This window comes from Apis cerana, linkage group LG16, assembly GCF_029169275.1.
Source record: "Apis cerana isolate GH-2021 linkage group LG16, AcerK_1.0, whole genome shotgun sequence".
In the NCBI taxonomy this organism is placed as follows: Eukaryota; Metazoa; Arthropoda; class Insecta; order Hymenoptera; family Apidae; genus Apis; species Apis cerana.
In genome coordinates, this window is record NC_083867.1 from 3,847,519 (window position 1) to 3,862,058 (window position 14,540).

Consider the following 14,540-nt stretch of genomic DNA (forward strand, 5'->3'; position numbering starts at 1 on the left):
ATACCATTGACAATGTCCCTCGCGCAATACAATCTTCCCGAGCAAAGAGTTACGACATACTCTGATTTCTGGTATCGGATCAACCTATTTCTCACCAGTCATTGTCAAACACGACGAGAGACTCTACTTCAGCCATTCCTATCGCGTCGTTTTCGTGCAACGTACACGACGAACATCGACGACAATTACAAACGAGCGAGAGATCTCGGCCGGACAACGAGGGGGACCGATCGACGTACACGCTATAGGTACACGCGTGATACCGTGACAACGCATAAAAAACCTAACCCAACTACGGCGTGGTGGCGCTGCACGACGTGGTGTGGTCCGGCGTGGTGGCATGGCGGGGCTAAGTGCGAGATACATCACGGGCCACGTTCGGCCGGTACTTCGTTTCTTCTGTCTCTCTCTCACTCCTCCTCTCCCCCCTTTCCATCTCTTTTTCACGCTAACTCCCTTTCGGTTTGGTCTTGGATAACGCCAACAACACCGCCGTAGATAAAGGGTCTTCTGATCGTAAAACACTCTCGTTAAGAATATGATCCGGGCTTACCTTCGACCACGAACGCACGCGGACACGGGCACCGACACGAGAGGGAGCCAGCGTCGCATTCGAGTTCGAGAACGGCGCAAAGGAACACACCGGAGTCGTCCGGCGAGAATTACGATCGCTACTGCCCCTCTTAGATACCGTGCTGCATATCTACCACCTCGTATAACCTCGTACACCTCGTCAGTGTATAACGAACCACCGTAAACAGCGACATCCACCTCTCTTCTCTCGCTATATACCAAACGCCTCCATACGTTTTCGTGGTGGCCGGTGTCCCAGACGGATGAGCCTGCCCCGCTAGATTTATCCTCGAGGACGACCATTGCGAATCGATTATTTATCAGGGAAGAACGCCTCGAGGTTGTTGGTACTTGCTAAAGGTCTATCTATCTTCGGTCTTGCGTATGGTACGTGCCTATCCTACTCGTACTGGCTAAAGATAGATAACGTGTTTTTTTCTTTCTTCTTTCTCTTTCTTTTTCTAGTTTCCAAGTAATTCAACGATTGTCGCTGATTGTACAGTCGTTAAACGTTCTCGTTGTTATCTGCTTTGTTTTTTTGGCTGGTCGAGACCGTGGCGAATTGATCACCGTTTCATTTACAATTTAAATCGAAGAAACGGATGTACGTACGTACGTGTTTCACAACTATTAAATCTCCGATATTTTATATATTGGACGATCCCGGCAAAACGATCGAAAGAAAATAAAGTTATAATAATTACCATAAAATATTGGCACAGTCGAGTCGCTGCAACGATCCGATGGAATTTTATCAAATTATTAAATCTCGAGCGAGGGCCGGTGCCTTCGGTTACGGATAAAGCTCGACTACGCGAGTTGTACGCTTGCGAGAGATCGATTCCTCGCCGCGAAGAATCACGATCTTTATCGAGTGATGATGGAGTTTCGATGATTTACTATCGAGCTCGAGGCATTCGAAGTCGTGTTCGGTTTTAATCCCGACTATTTTACTTATTCCCATTTATTCCCACGAGTCGTAAAAACAAAATGAATACGTACATAACCTTTTAGACGAATCTTCGGTTGAGAAGGTTAGTATAAATTACGAAACGACATCTTATGTGATAAATTGACGAAACCAATATCTTATAATCGATTATTCGATATAACGTCGACATGAGCCAAAAATTATTTTCAATCGTGACGCGAATAAAATAGATAATCTCCATCACAGTGATCAATGAAATAAATTAACTTATCCGAATAAACGAACAAACGGATAAAAACAAAGTATAATTTACTCGATTATGCAGCCAATTTTAAAAGTCTCATCGACACCGAAGAAGAACGATCAACGACAAGGAAAGCATGGCATACCACGTGTGCACATAGCTAACAGGAAAAATGGTTCGGCTGGGAAAGATCAGGGACGGTTTGCAACAGTGTGAAAGCGTTCGTGGAACCGGGAAAACGGTCGCGTCTAGCGACAAAGCGAATGCAATAAAGCCGCGTATATCATCCTCTCTGCTCATTGGCGCATAACATCCGCCATAAGGGCGCAGTGTCAAGATTTACAATCGCGAGCTGGCCGAACGCGTGCAGGAATGCTCGAGGTTTCTCCGTTGCGCGCGCGAAACAGCCTCTTGCAGCGGGTCTGCCATGAGCGGCTTGAATTATTCATCCCGGAGCCGCTGCATTTGTTGCCGCTACGATATCAGAGGGCCGCGTCACATTAACCTAAGACACCGGCGTTGTTTCACGTAGGTATCAGCAATTAGATTTCACGGATAATACGCGAAGCTATGATAACCGAGTTTACTGGTTAGGTTATACGTATACACGCCTTTTGGAATCCCTTTGAGATACACTTTGACGATGTGCCACACGAAATCTCTCGGCGTCTTCCATTTTTTCCCTTTTCTTTTTCTTCCTCTGTTTTTCGCCATTCCTCGCGCACGCTTTTGGAACGTTAAAAATTTTAACGTCCATTTATATGTTCGCGGAATAGTCGGAGATCGTTGCCAGAGACTCCATGAATATTTATCATACGAATATATAGATATATATATATATACACGAAGAACGATTCCCTCGATGCACCTTATCGCGACTCGCTCCGGATTGAAAAATTTCGTTATATTTTCGAACTGGACGGAATAAATGTGACAATGTTAGAAATTAAAAATACGATGAAATCGTATGTTCCGAAATTTAAATTTAATTCCATTATTTTAGGTAATTAGAATTTCAACTTCATTATGGAATTTTTTTTCGCGCGAAGTTCGATTATATGTTTGCTCGTGGGTTTTCGAGAGGGGATGCGGATATAAAGTGGCCCGGGGCGTATCGTTTTCGTGCGGTGCGTGACTATCGGCTAGGCCCCCGCCAAGAGGAGGGGAAGACGAGCGCAATGCACGCTCTTGCACAGGCTCGCGGCCCCTCGAGTGATTAATGCATTCGGCCAACGTGGAGAGGGCCAAACACGAGCGAGGAGCAGCCTCTCTCGGTTTTACCTGCACGTGCACCGAGCCGATTTTCTCCCTTTCATCTTCTTGGGAATCTCGGCCGAGCTTCCACGTAGTGTACGGAGTGTCTCTCGAGAAGAAGGCTTCGTATGTGTCTACGATCTGATTCCAGGACGTTGTTACGTGACGCTAGAGGGAACTGCTCCCTCGAGACCATTCGAGGCAACGAAAGAGCGACGGAAAAAGCTTCGTAGACAGCTTCTCTCGAACAACCTCAGACGCCATCAAACCGAGATAAATGGCGCTTTAATTGAAGATCGAGTTTAATATCTTATCTCTCGTTTAACGATGTCTTATTTATTCTTCTTTTCTTTTAAATTCTTCGAAAATGTATTTGCGATCAATATCTTTGTAAACACTTTTATAAATACTGTTTTTAAATTGTTACTATAAAGAATTTATGTAAGGTTCTTAATTGAGGATCGGATAAGCCAGCAATGGCCTTTAATTTCATTTAAGATCATTTAAGAAAAATCTCTCGAATCAAGAAATTGTACTTGTTTAGAGAAACTGGGGGATATTGAATCATTCTTTTGATTGAAATACAGGCGTTATAATTCCATAACGAAAATATACGATGCATTTATACTTTTTTTGTCTCGAAATATTATACATATCCCGATAAAATTCTCCCAGAAGAGAGAATCGTAAATTCCATTGCTGTCTATACGCGAATAATTTTTCTTCAAAGCTAACGCTTACGTGAGAAACGATTACAGCACTCGGAGGTTTAACACGACACGTAGGTGGAAGATTTACAAATACAGGTAAAAGTTATTTAATAGATATACGTACGCACGATCGTGGGATTTGAAAGCGTGGAAAAAGAGGGGGGAAGGCGGAGAGCGCACCTCAGTGATTTCCAACACTTTCTGAATTTCAAATATTCGTCATACAACCTACGTGATGTATGGGGGAAAAAAGTTAAAAAAATCCACTTTTCTGAAACCCATAAAACGACAAGAGTTGTGAAATCAAGTGAAAGATCGTTACGTTAAATAAATGTAAAAATCCATTACGAGACCCTTGACGCATCGCTGAATTGAGAACCGCTGGTACACAAGCCGTGTACACAGCTAGTTAAAATGATCGTCTAGTGATATTTGCGCGAGCATCGCAGTTTACTCTTAGAAGTTCGTAAAACGCGTAAATTCATGGCCGTTAATGAGTCATCGCGGTATCTGTGTAATTTCACTTCTTAAAGAACGTTTCCCCCGTGCGTATGCTCGCGCTACGCCATTCGTAAATACATTAAGTCGTAATTAACAGGCTTGTAATTGGTGCTACGGTAGCGGACACGCTATTTTAATATTATTACAACGATAGAAATGAAATCTCGGCTGATACAGTCTCAATTAAGAGACATTAGTCGGATCTGGTAACGAGATGCTGGGGAACGTGACTGGGCAAAGATGTCGGAATAAAGTTGCGGTTCTACCGGTTGCATTCATTTGCATAGATAAAAGTGTAGGCCGTGCGCAGATGTATCTACGATTAACGTTGTACAACTATGATAATTATATCGAAGGATTAATTTCTTCCTGTATTACGAAAAAAAAAAAAAATGGAAATATAAAGTACAGTCAATTATGGAATTAACAAATTGTTCTTTGCACAATTCCATTGTAAATATAAAATCGAGTCGGAAATTGTACTCGAGGGATGATAAAAATCAGAATTTTTAGGTTAGGTGAATTTTCTTACGCGATAACGTGTGATAACGTACCTCTTCCAGTGACTGTAAACTTTCTTTCTTAGAGTTTAAAGATTCGAGCAACGTCTCGATCTACTATGTCCTCGCCAGGTTGTACATTCGTGGCCAGGTTAATTAATTCCGCTTGCAAGACGTAAGACTATTACTTCCTAATATCGGCGCGAACGTACATCCGACCACCCATCGCGATGGGCACCGTCCCGAAGAATATCAAGTGCACGAGCGAGAGATCCGACCAGAGCCAGCTGATTATCCAACGATTTACACGCGCATAGCGTGTTCGAAATGGCACTTTTCTCACGAATCAAAGGGCCGTTCGGGATTAAGAGTGGCAGTCACGTTTGACACGGTTCTCACCGTCAATGTAATCGCGTCGATTCTCGACTAAACGGGTCTAGAAACCAGAGTCATTTGACGCGTGAATAATCGAGTTTTAATTAATATGAAATCTTGAGATTGTTGCGGTGTTAATAAAAGAAAAACAATTTAAATTCGATAAATTAAATATAATTGTTATATGATAAAATAAATATAAAACGATAAAATTAATAAACTACCAAATTATAGAATTAAAAAAAAAAAGTAAATGAGAAATGCATTGATTAATTCCTGAACAAATTGTTTTACAAATACTTTTTATACTGCAATATTCTCTCAATTCGAAATGTCAGAAGTTTGGAGAAATACGAAGAGACGAAGAAGAGAGGATTCGCATCATTGTCGGTGGACATTAAAGCGTCCCAGAATGGCGGAAACTGTAGCGGCTATTCGTGTGTAAATTCGCGTGTGCGAGGAGGAAGAGAAAGGGAGAACAAGTTGGTCGGACAACGCTTGTTATTAGCGCTTTAATTGGGTCCAGTCTCTTATCCTGCAATATTCCAGGATAGGGGCTCGTACCTGCTACCCATATGGTTGCCCTAATCCGCAGCCACCGGCAATCCCAAAACTGCTGGGTAACGAGGCGCATGTGGACAAATTCATCGGGTTTCTTCGAGATTTTTCGCAATTTATCAACCGATACGAATCGAGAGAGCAACGTAACCCGAGACACGCCACCCGGGTACGCAAAATCGTGTAACCAGATACACGTACGAACGAGAATCGCATTAATATTCGGATATCAATGTGTGCGAGAGATTATTGAATGCGTATATTTGTTTATAATACAGTGATATTGAATTGATATCACTGTATTATGTGGAAAAATAAATTTTATTTGATTAATGCGATGTAATAAATTAAATACAACGATGAAAAAAGAAAATATTAGACAGTGAGCAAGTTTTACAAATTTCATTTTTTTCTTTCCAACGATAGAATTAATATAGAATATAATGGCTTATATTGCAACGAATAAATTAATTCTATTTTATTATTATTTAATTTATGGAACAAAAAACTATTTGATAACACAATTATAAATTATTGCGATGTTGGAATATTAATACGATTCAATGAATATCGATTCATTTGTTCTTATTTCGCGATATACGTTCACAACTATTACCCGATTAATTGAAACACAAAAATGAAACGCAAATGATAACGGAAGTCCACACACGGTAGGTCGAAAAACCGCTTTATAGTGGCGATCTTCGGGAGCTCAAAATGGCGAACTGGTCTAACTGGTCCTTCCCTCGTCTTTTTTCTTTTATCTTATTGCGCGCTCATTCAACTCGGTTCCTTATTTGTCGAAAAAAATCGCGCCAACACTTCTCATCGAACTAGATAGAAAATATCTCTTAAACGGAGAATAGATTTATTTTCTACAATTTTTAAATTATTATTAAAGAAAAAATGTTTATAAAAATTGCGTATTCTCTGTATTCTAATAATCGTGCGAAGATATATCTTTTTTTCAATTAATATTCCTTTTTAAGTTAAATCTGTAAAATCAAAAAATACTGTACTATTGCAAGCTTTATGATAAATCTTTCTGAATTTTTCACTATTTACGTAATTAATCGATTCGCGGACGTAATAATACTCTTTTTGGGAATCTCGAAACATAGGGAAGTGGCATCTAAATTTCAAGTTTAATTGACATTGATTTAACAGTCTCTTTGTATTAATTTTAGGCGGAACTGTCAGTACAAAATGGCGAGAAGTTACGAGGAAAGGTGCGGGGAACGTAATTTTACGCTCTTAGCAAATTCTGGCGACTATGCATTTTGCGAAATGTCGACACATTTATGAGGGTGAGCATCCAGCGGCAAAAGCGTGCGTGCTAACCGCGTGTCTATAAATAAACGGTGAAATGCGGCAAACGGTCGGTTTTAATTGGAAGATTCGAACACACGCAATGTTTGTTACGATAGGTTCCGTTCAGGAATGCAATTAAAATGCTGATCTCATCGAATCGTAAAAAAGAGCGTTTCACGACGCGAAGAAAGCTGCCGCGTTTGATACCAGCGAGATGTCAATCGTGCTTATAATCAATGAATCATCGAATAGGTGAAACGTCAAAATTTTGAAAATAACGAGTTAACTAACAAATAATATAATACAAATATATCGCTAGAATAATCGGGAAAAGCGATTGAAATGAGGAGGAAGAAAAAGAATGTGCAGGTAGCACGAACTCTGAGTTTTAGAATTGTGACGTTTGGGATTCGTGATGTAAAACAGTCGAAGAGCAACTGGGAGAGAAATAGGAGACATTGACGTTGGAGATATAGAATCAAAATAGTCAATATCGATGGATACGATATTCGATTCTTTTTAAAGATGAAACGAGAATAAACGAGGCTAAAAATTTGAAAGAAAAAAAAGAAATGATTCATCGACGATAGAAAAATCATTTGAAAAAAGCACCATTTGCCACTACTGAAATCGTATAATACGATAGAAAGTGAAGAGAGAACGTGTTCAGGGTTCCAGAGAGAGGAGAGTGTGGAAGTTGCGGTAAGAGAGAGTGTAGAGAGACAGAAATTGAGGGGCACACCCGCTCCCTGCGGCCGTCGTCAATCAGAATTCCGCGAATTAGCGTTAACGGGCCGTTATTGCCGCGTCCATTTGGCTAGTGTACAGTTTGGGTCGTGGATATGAGCCCATAGATTCCCCATATTCTACGCCGTATGGGGCGATGGTGCTGCCGCGCATAGCCCACCGGAATCCGGTTAGTTACTACCGCATGTTATGGACCGCCGCGCGCTATTCCCTTTCTCGCTCTCCCCAACCCCTTCAAACTCGTCGATTCTCTCTCCCGGTTCCTCTCCTCTTTCCCTATCTCTTTCTCGCTTCGTATATCCGTGGAAAGCTCCACCCTGCCGACGGGTACAATGCGAATGGCCGCGGCCTCTCTGCCACCGGCTTTATGCATCTATCGATACCTATTTACCCATTCGCGCAGGAGCAATGCTTCCTATTTCCGTGAATAAATGTACACTGGCCAGGACGTATGATGCGTGCCGTTCTAAGCCATCGTTTTCCAACTTTTCGAATCAATGCGGCTATACACGATTTTCGATTAGAAGATCGAACGAAATAATGACTCCGCTTTCAACTGGCTTATACTGGCGACAACTGATTGGGAGAGGTATTATATATCTACCGTAGTAATTTCTTATTTTTGTTATATATTACAACTTTCGCGTATTCCTTGAAATTATTTTACCAACGAACTTTTACTTTTATTCTATCATACCAAACGTCGAACGTCGAATGTCCACCTTATTTCAGTTAACTTTATAATTTGTCACTCTTACTCGAGCGTATAGAATATAAAATAATATAAAATAATGTCTCTTAGAACAATTAACGTTAAACGTTCCTCGAAGTCTATTTTTAAAATTAGAAAAGAGAGTTAGTACCATTTTGCTTCATCAAGCGTAAAATTAAATTACTTAACTTGAAAAATAAACGTGTACGAAAATATTCGTTATCGACTTTTGTGCCATTTTAGTCTATAAAATTGCTTCAGCCTAACAAACTTCTATATTTTTTGCGCAATGTCAAGAAAACGTCGAACGTCGAACGTATATATTTTATTTCACTTCAACTTATTATTTCTCGCTCTTGCTTATGCATCGACCACACAGAAAATATAAAAATACAAGCAACTTCTAGAAGAATTATACGTTAAACGTTCCTCGAAGTCTATTTTTAAAATTAGAGAACCGAATTAGTACCATTTTGCTTCATCAAGCGTAAAATTAAATTACTTAACTTGAAAAATAAACTTGTACGAAAATATTCGTTATCGACTTTTGTGCCATTTTAGTCTTTAAAATTGCTTCAGCCTAACGAACTTCTATAGTTTTTGCGCCATATCAAGAAAACGTCGAACGTCGAACGTATATATTTTATTTCACTTCAACTTATTATTTCTCGCTCTTGCTTATGCATCGACCACACAGAAAATATAAAAATACAAGCAACTTTTAGAACAATTATACGTTAAACGTTCCTCGAAGTCTATTTTTAAAATTAGAAAAGAGAGTTAGTACCATTTTGCTTCATCAAGCGTAAAATTAAATTACTTAACTTGAAAAATAAACGTGTACGAAAATATTCGTTATCGACTTTTGTGCCATTTTAGTCTCTAAAATTGCTTCAGCCTAACAAACTTCTATATTTTTTGCGCAATGTCAAGAAAACGTCGAACGTCGAACGTATATATTTTATTTCACTTCAACTTATTATTTCTCGCTCTTGCTTATGCATTAACCATAGAGAAAATATAAAAACACAGGCAACTTCTAGAAGAATTATACGTTAAACGTTCCTCGAAGTCTATTTTTAAAATTAGAGAACCGAGTTAGTACCATTTTGCTTCATCAAGCGTAAAATTAAATTACTTAACTTGAAAAATAAACTTGTACGAAAATATTCGTTATCGACTTTTGTGCCATTTTAGTCTCTAAAATTGCTTCAGCCTAACGAACTTTTATATTTTTTGCGTTCACTTTAGCTTCTAGAATTATCTCGCCTAACGAACTTCTACAATTTTTGTGCCATATGAAGAAAACATCGAACGTATATTTTATTTCACTTCGATATTTCACTTTATTATTTCTTGCTCTTGCTTCGATGGATCGATCATACAGAAAATATAAAAATACAAGCAACTTCTAGAATAATTATACGTTATACGTTCTTCCTATAAGCCTATTTTTAAAATTAGAGAACCGAGTTAATACCATTTCATCAAATGTAAAATTAAATTATTTAACTTGAAAAATAAACTTGTATGAAAATATTCGTTATCGACTTTTGTGCTCTTTTTAATCTTTAGTTTCTAGAATTGTCTTTTCCTAACGAACTTTTACATTTTTTTGTGCTGCGTCAGAGATAACGTCGAACGTCGAATGTACATGTTATTTCACTTCAACTTATTATTTCTCATTCTCGCGTCGAGTGTACAGAAAACATAAAAACAGAGGCAAGTTCTAGAACAATTATACGTTGAACGTATAATAATTCATCGTCGAAGCTTATTTTTAAAATTAAATAAAACCGACTTAACATTGTTTAAGTGAATTATTCGACTTGAAAAATAAACTTTTATGAAATTTTTGCCAACTTTTAGTAGAAGAATCTCTAGAATCGCTCTTAAATTTTCCCTTTTCGAATATCCCGTACACGGGCTGGACGAATATTTGTATACATACCGCGTTTGTTATAAAGATTACATAACGTGTACTTGGTGGCGTGTTTGAATCGACTGTTGCCCATCCCCGGTTACAGTTAGATTGAATGTATGAAAGTTGCACGTACATGCATTCGGTATGAATGATTTTACAAACTAGGGTTTGTTACAGAGAAGCGGTTACAGGCGGCGGCGGTGTAACTAGTCGAACATTCGGTTAGTTGGGAAATGTGATGAAAATGATTACTATTTATGCAGCGTTTGCAAGCATTATGCTACGTTACAATTCTGTTGCGTTAAAGTGAATTATTTATCGAGGTGGGATATTGCAGACGCGAATGCATTAGCGGTCGTTGCCAAGTGGCGGGAAGAAAAAGAAGCGCAAAACCCAGGGGAAGAGGTATGTCTCCGAAACGAACGTGGTACACGGCGCATAAAAGTCCACGGTAACGGGCGAAACAACCAGTTTTCAATAAATGGAGGCAACGCGGTTCTTCTCTGAATATCGGGTTGCAAAAGAAAACCCGTGGAGAGATAGCGATGCTTTGTTCGTGGTGCGGAGAGAGAAATTGCGCAATGAAACAAGAGCCCGTGCATAAGAGACGTTCAGAAAGAAACCATCTGCGTCCCGCTGGGCAGTTGGAGAAATAATCTCAAGCGATCATTGCCTTATTTAAACTTTTATGCAACGAGTTACTCTACCGATAATTCCTGTCACGTTCCACTCGACCACGTATGATCTGCACCACGTATGCACGTCACTTTCGCGTAGATGTCTTAATCCGATGAACAGCGACACGAAGGTTCAAGGCAATTTGCGACGGCACGTAGGCAGAAAAAGCGATCGTATTATGCATCGAGAAATTCCAGCCGAAGAAAGGAACAGCTTATCATTCTTTGTATCACGAAATTAATTATACCTTACAATTAATTAATTATAATATATAGAGCAATAACAGTGTATTGCTGAAAGAAATTATCGATATCGTAAAGGAATTTAACAATCTTACTTACAAGTGTAAAACTGCTTCATAAAACTGCTTTCCAAAACCAACGTAGAAATACTATCGAAATATAGTTAATACTTCGAATGGAGCGCGCGAACTCGTTAGAAAAGAAAGAGAGAGAGAAAAAAAAACACTGAAATTGAAAATAAATCGTACCGGTGCTATCGACCAAACGCTCCGGCGTCAGAGAGCGAACTCCCAAACGCAGGAATCGATGTCGAGGGTACTTTTTTAGAATCATACTTTTTACCTGAACAGCTAAAAATTGGCTAGAATAATTTTCACGGTCGATATAATTGGCCAAACATGAGGGTATGCTATCGTTTCCGAAGGACCGAAGCAAGTGTCCTTGGTTTTTTCTTCTTGATTCAAAAGGTCACAAAAAGACCTTAAAAAAGTATACGTAAGTGAGGTAGGCAGTTACGAAATTGCAAGGAATTTCAAGGCTGCTCGTAAAAACCTCGGTAAAGAATAGTCGAGGTGCCGCATTTCCTGCAATAGTGCGGCTTTTTTTTTTCTCTCCACGGTGCGGTCTATAGGTTGAAAACGGGGGGTGAGGGTAGAGATGGGCCTGGAGGTCTCTCAAGGGTTGTTAAAAACGGCCGCTTTGGCTAAAAAAGCATTTAACGGGGTGACAGAGAGGGTGTTTATGGCAGGAATACCCATAAAGGGTCACAGTCGACGTTGGCTCAGGGGGGGTGACCGGTAAAAAGGCAAACCTGCAAGGTCGTTGCGCTTCGACTCGTCCAAATCAGACATTTTCACGACTCGGCCGAGAATCATAAACCTTCGAAATTTCTATGGTAACAGCCAAAGTTTTTTGTTTCTTTCCGATTCCCCTCGTTCGCTGCTCGTGTTTAAATTCGAACACTGTACGGCCCTCGTTGTTATGAAATATTATACCGTGGGTTCAATGTTTACCAAACAGCATAGCGTTTTATTTGTTTGTAAATATTATCCAACATTATTTGTTAACAATCTCATTCGACAGACATTGTAAATTTATTTCAAATATATGTATTTGAGCAAATAAAAATAAAAAAAAAATGAATTTTAAGTGATAAAAAATAATGGAAAATTGTAGCATTTTTTTACCGTTGAATCGTTCGGTCCGTCGGAATAGAATCGAATCTAATTACGTGTAAAGCTGAATTTCTTTTTCAAAAATTTTTTTAAATTTAATCGTTTTTATTTTATATCGATCGATTTATTAAAAAGAATGCTTTTCATTTAATTCTAAATGATACAAATGAATCAATTTCTATAAAAATTAAAATCTTCAAAAAAACATTTTGATATTTTTTCTTAGTTTAAAAAGAGCGATACAGCATCCAAAAAAAGTATATATTTACGACGAGGAGAATCATAAAGGGTCACAAGGCTTTGGATAACAGGTAAAGTCTACGAGATCAATCCGTCGGAAGTGGTCGTACCGTCCCGACGGATACCGGCCCGTGACTGAAACTAAATGTCTATGCCTGCCATGACCTCGTAAACCCTACAATTGCCCATTTTCGAGTCTCTGCTTTTTTTCTTTCCTCCCTCATTGAAACCGAGCACTTTTTTTTTCGAGCCAAGGACAACCTTTTGACGATGAATTCGTGGGGTTAAGCGGACAAGAGTTAGTTGGTCTCCGACCTACGCGCCTCTAACACCATCGTTTCGTTTGTTTCACTAAAAAATCGTGTTTCTGATGTGTTATTACGTTAAAAGATTGCGTTATACAGATTTTTATGCGTTATGTAGATGTTCGAGTGAATTAAAATTGTGATTTTCTGGGTGCAGAGAATGTGAGTTTTCGTTTTTCTGAAGTAAAAGTAAGTCTTTCTTTGGACGATAACGCGTTGTTGATAATAATTTTGGTGCATGGCCGACATCTTGTCTTCTATCTATTTATGACATCTGTGTTCGATGTGTTAACAAAAAGTTTAAATTAGATTTAAAATCTTCAATATTGAAATTCAACAGATAGGAAATAAACGATAAAATTTTTGTTTCAATTCGAAAAATTATAAATAAAGTGGAAAATTGTATTTTCTTTCGATTAAATCATGAAAAATTAACTTTTATTGGCTTGTGAAATGTCTCAAAATGTTACTTCAATCAAACTATTTTTCATTGACTAATTAAAAATATTTCGACGAATATTCTGGATAGTTCGAACTTTGCGGATGACAGCGTAAAGATAACGTGTTATTATCGGTCATCGAAACGACTCCTTATCGAATATTCTTTTCCGTAAAGTATTTCTCGCTTGTCAAGATATATTTTTAAAAATATCGCCTGTCGAAATATTTTTAAAAATTAAATTTCATCGTTTGCAAAAAAAAAAAAAAAAGAAGCTCGAATCGTAGATAATAAAAATTTATATGAAAGAAAAAAATATTCGAAAAGATTTACAATTCAATTTCATTAATAACTCCTTAGTCTTGGTAATATTTTCCCAAGTTTTTCTTTGAAAATCATCATTTCTCTTACGATCAAGTGCCAAAAATCTGAATTAAGCGCACACAGGCCCGTGACAAACGCGTTTGCACATAGCATAAGTATGGTGGAGGATCGTTGGGCGTTGAGGTAGGTCAAGAACTCGTTGCCATATCAATATACTTAAGTGAAATGATACGAGGCAGTCGTAAAACCCGACAGTAATGACGCATTAGGGGGTTGCCGGCCCGATTTAGTTGGCTATCAAACAAAAGGCAACTTTTACTGAATCCAAGACGGAGGCGCGCGCGCGCACGTTTTAAAAGGTTCGGCCGAAGGAGTGCGCGGCCGGCCATTTATACCTGACGTTTTATGCGTTTTATAGGTGCGACGTGCGTCTCGTGTGCCAAACGGCGCATAAAAGTGCAACCAGATTGCTCGTTCTCCTCGTTATACCGCGTTACGGATTATTCTTCAAATTTCACACCTACCGGCCGACTTGGAAACTATCCGACGAATCCGCCATTAATTCACACGCACCGATTTGGTCTATTTGCTTATGTATTGACTTGATCACGATCGTGGTTAAATTATGCTTTCGAATATTTTATCTGTTGTTTTATCTTTAGTCCATTTAAGAATAATTAAGAACAAGAGTTTCTATAATGGACATTGTAATGGATTGTTATTAACATTAGATTATCTCCCAACTGTGATACGATGGTGTTATAAATAGGCAATGATATAATTATTTTCAATAATTG

The 14,540-nt window shown here is 38.7% G+C and overlaps 1 protein-coding gene and 1 long non-coding RNA gene across 4 annotated transcripts in view; one reads left to right on the plus strand and one right to left on the minus strand.

Moving 5' to 3' along the window:
• Positions 1-14,540, minus strand: part of LOC114577874 (uncharacterized) — a 71,227-nt gene that overhangs the window by 53,207 nt on the left and 3,480 nt on the right. The window contains exon 1 of one of the 2 annotated variants that reach the window (XR_009833112.1): positions 11,360-11,554. The exons of the other annotated variant lie outside the window; for it this stretch is intronic. This is a non-coding gene — a long non-coding RNA (uncharacterized LOC114577874). Of the gene's footprint in view, positions 1-11,359; positions 11,555-14,540 lie in introns of those variants that run through there. 2 annotated transcript variants of the gene reach the window in all.
• LOC108000310 (homeotic protein ultrabithorax) overlaps positions 12,987-14,540 on the plus strand; it is a 144,675-nt gene continuing 143,121 nt past the window's right edge. The window contains exon 1 of one of the 2 annotated variants that reach the window (XM_062086475.1): positions 12,987-13,142. The gene's annotated coding sequence lies outside the window, so the exon portion shown is untranslated. Of the gene's footprint in view, positions 13,170-14,540 lie in introns of both variants that reach the window. The other variant, XM_062086473.1, reaches the window with a different exon arrangement.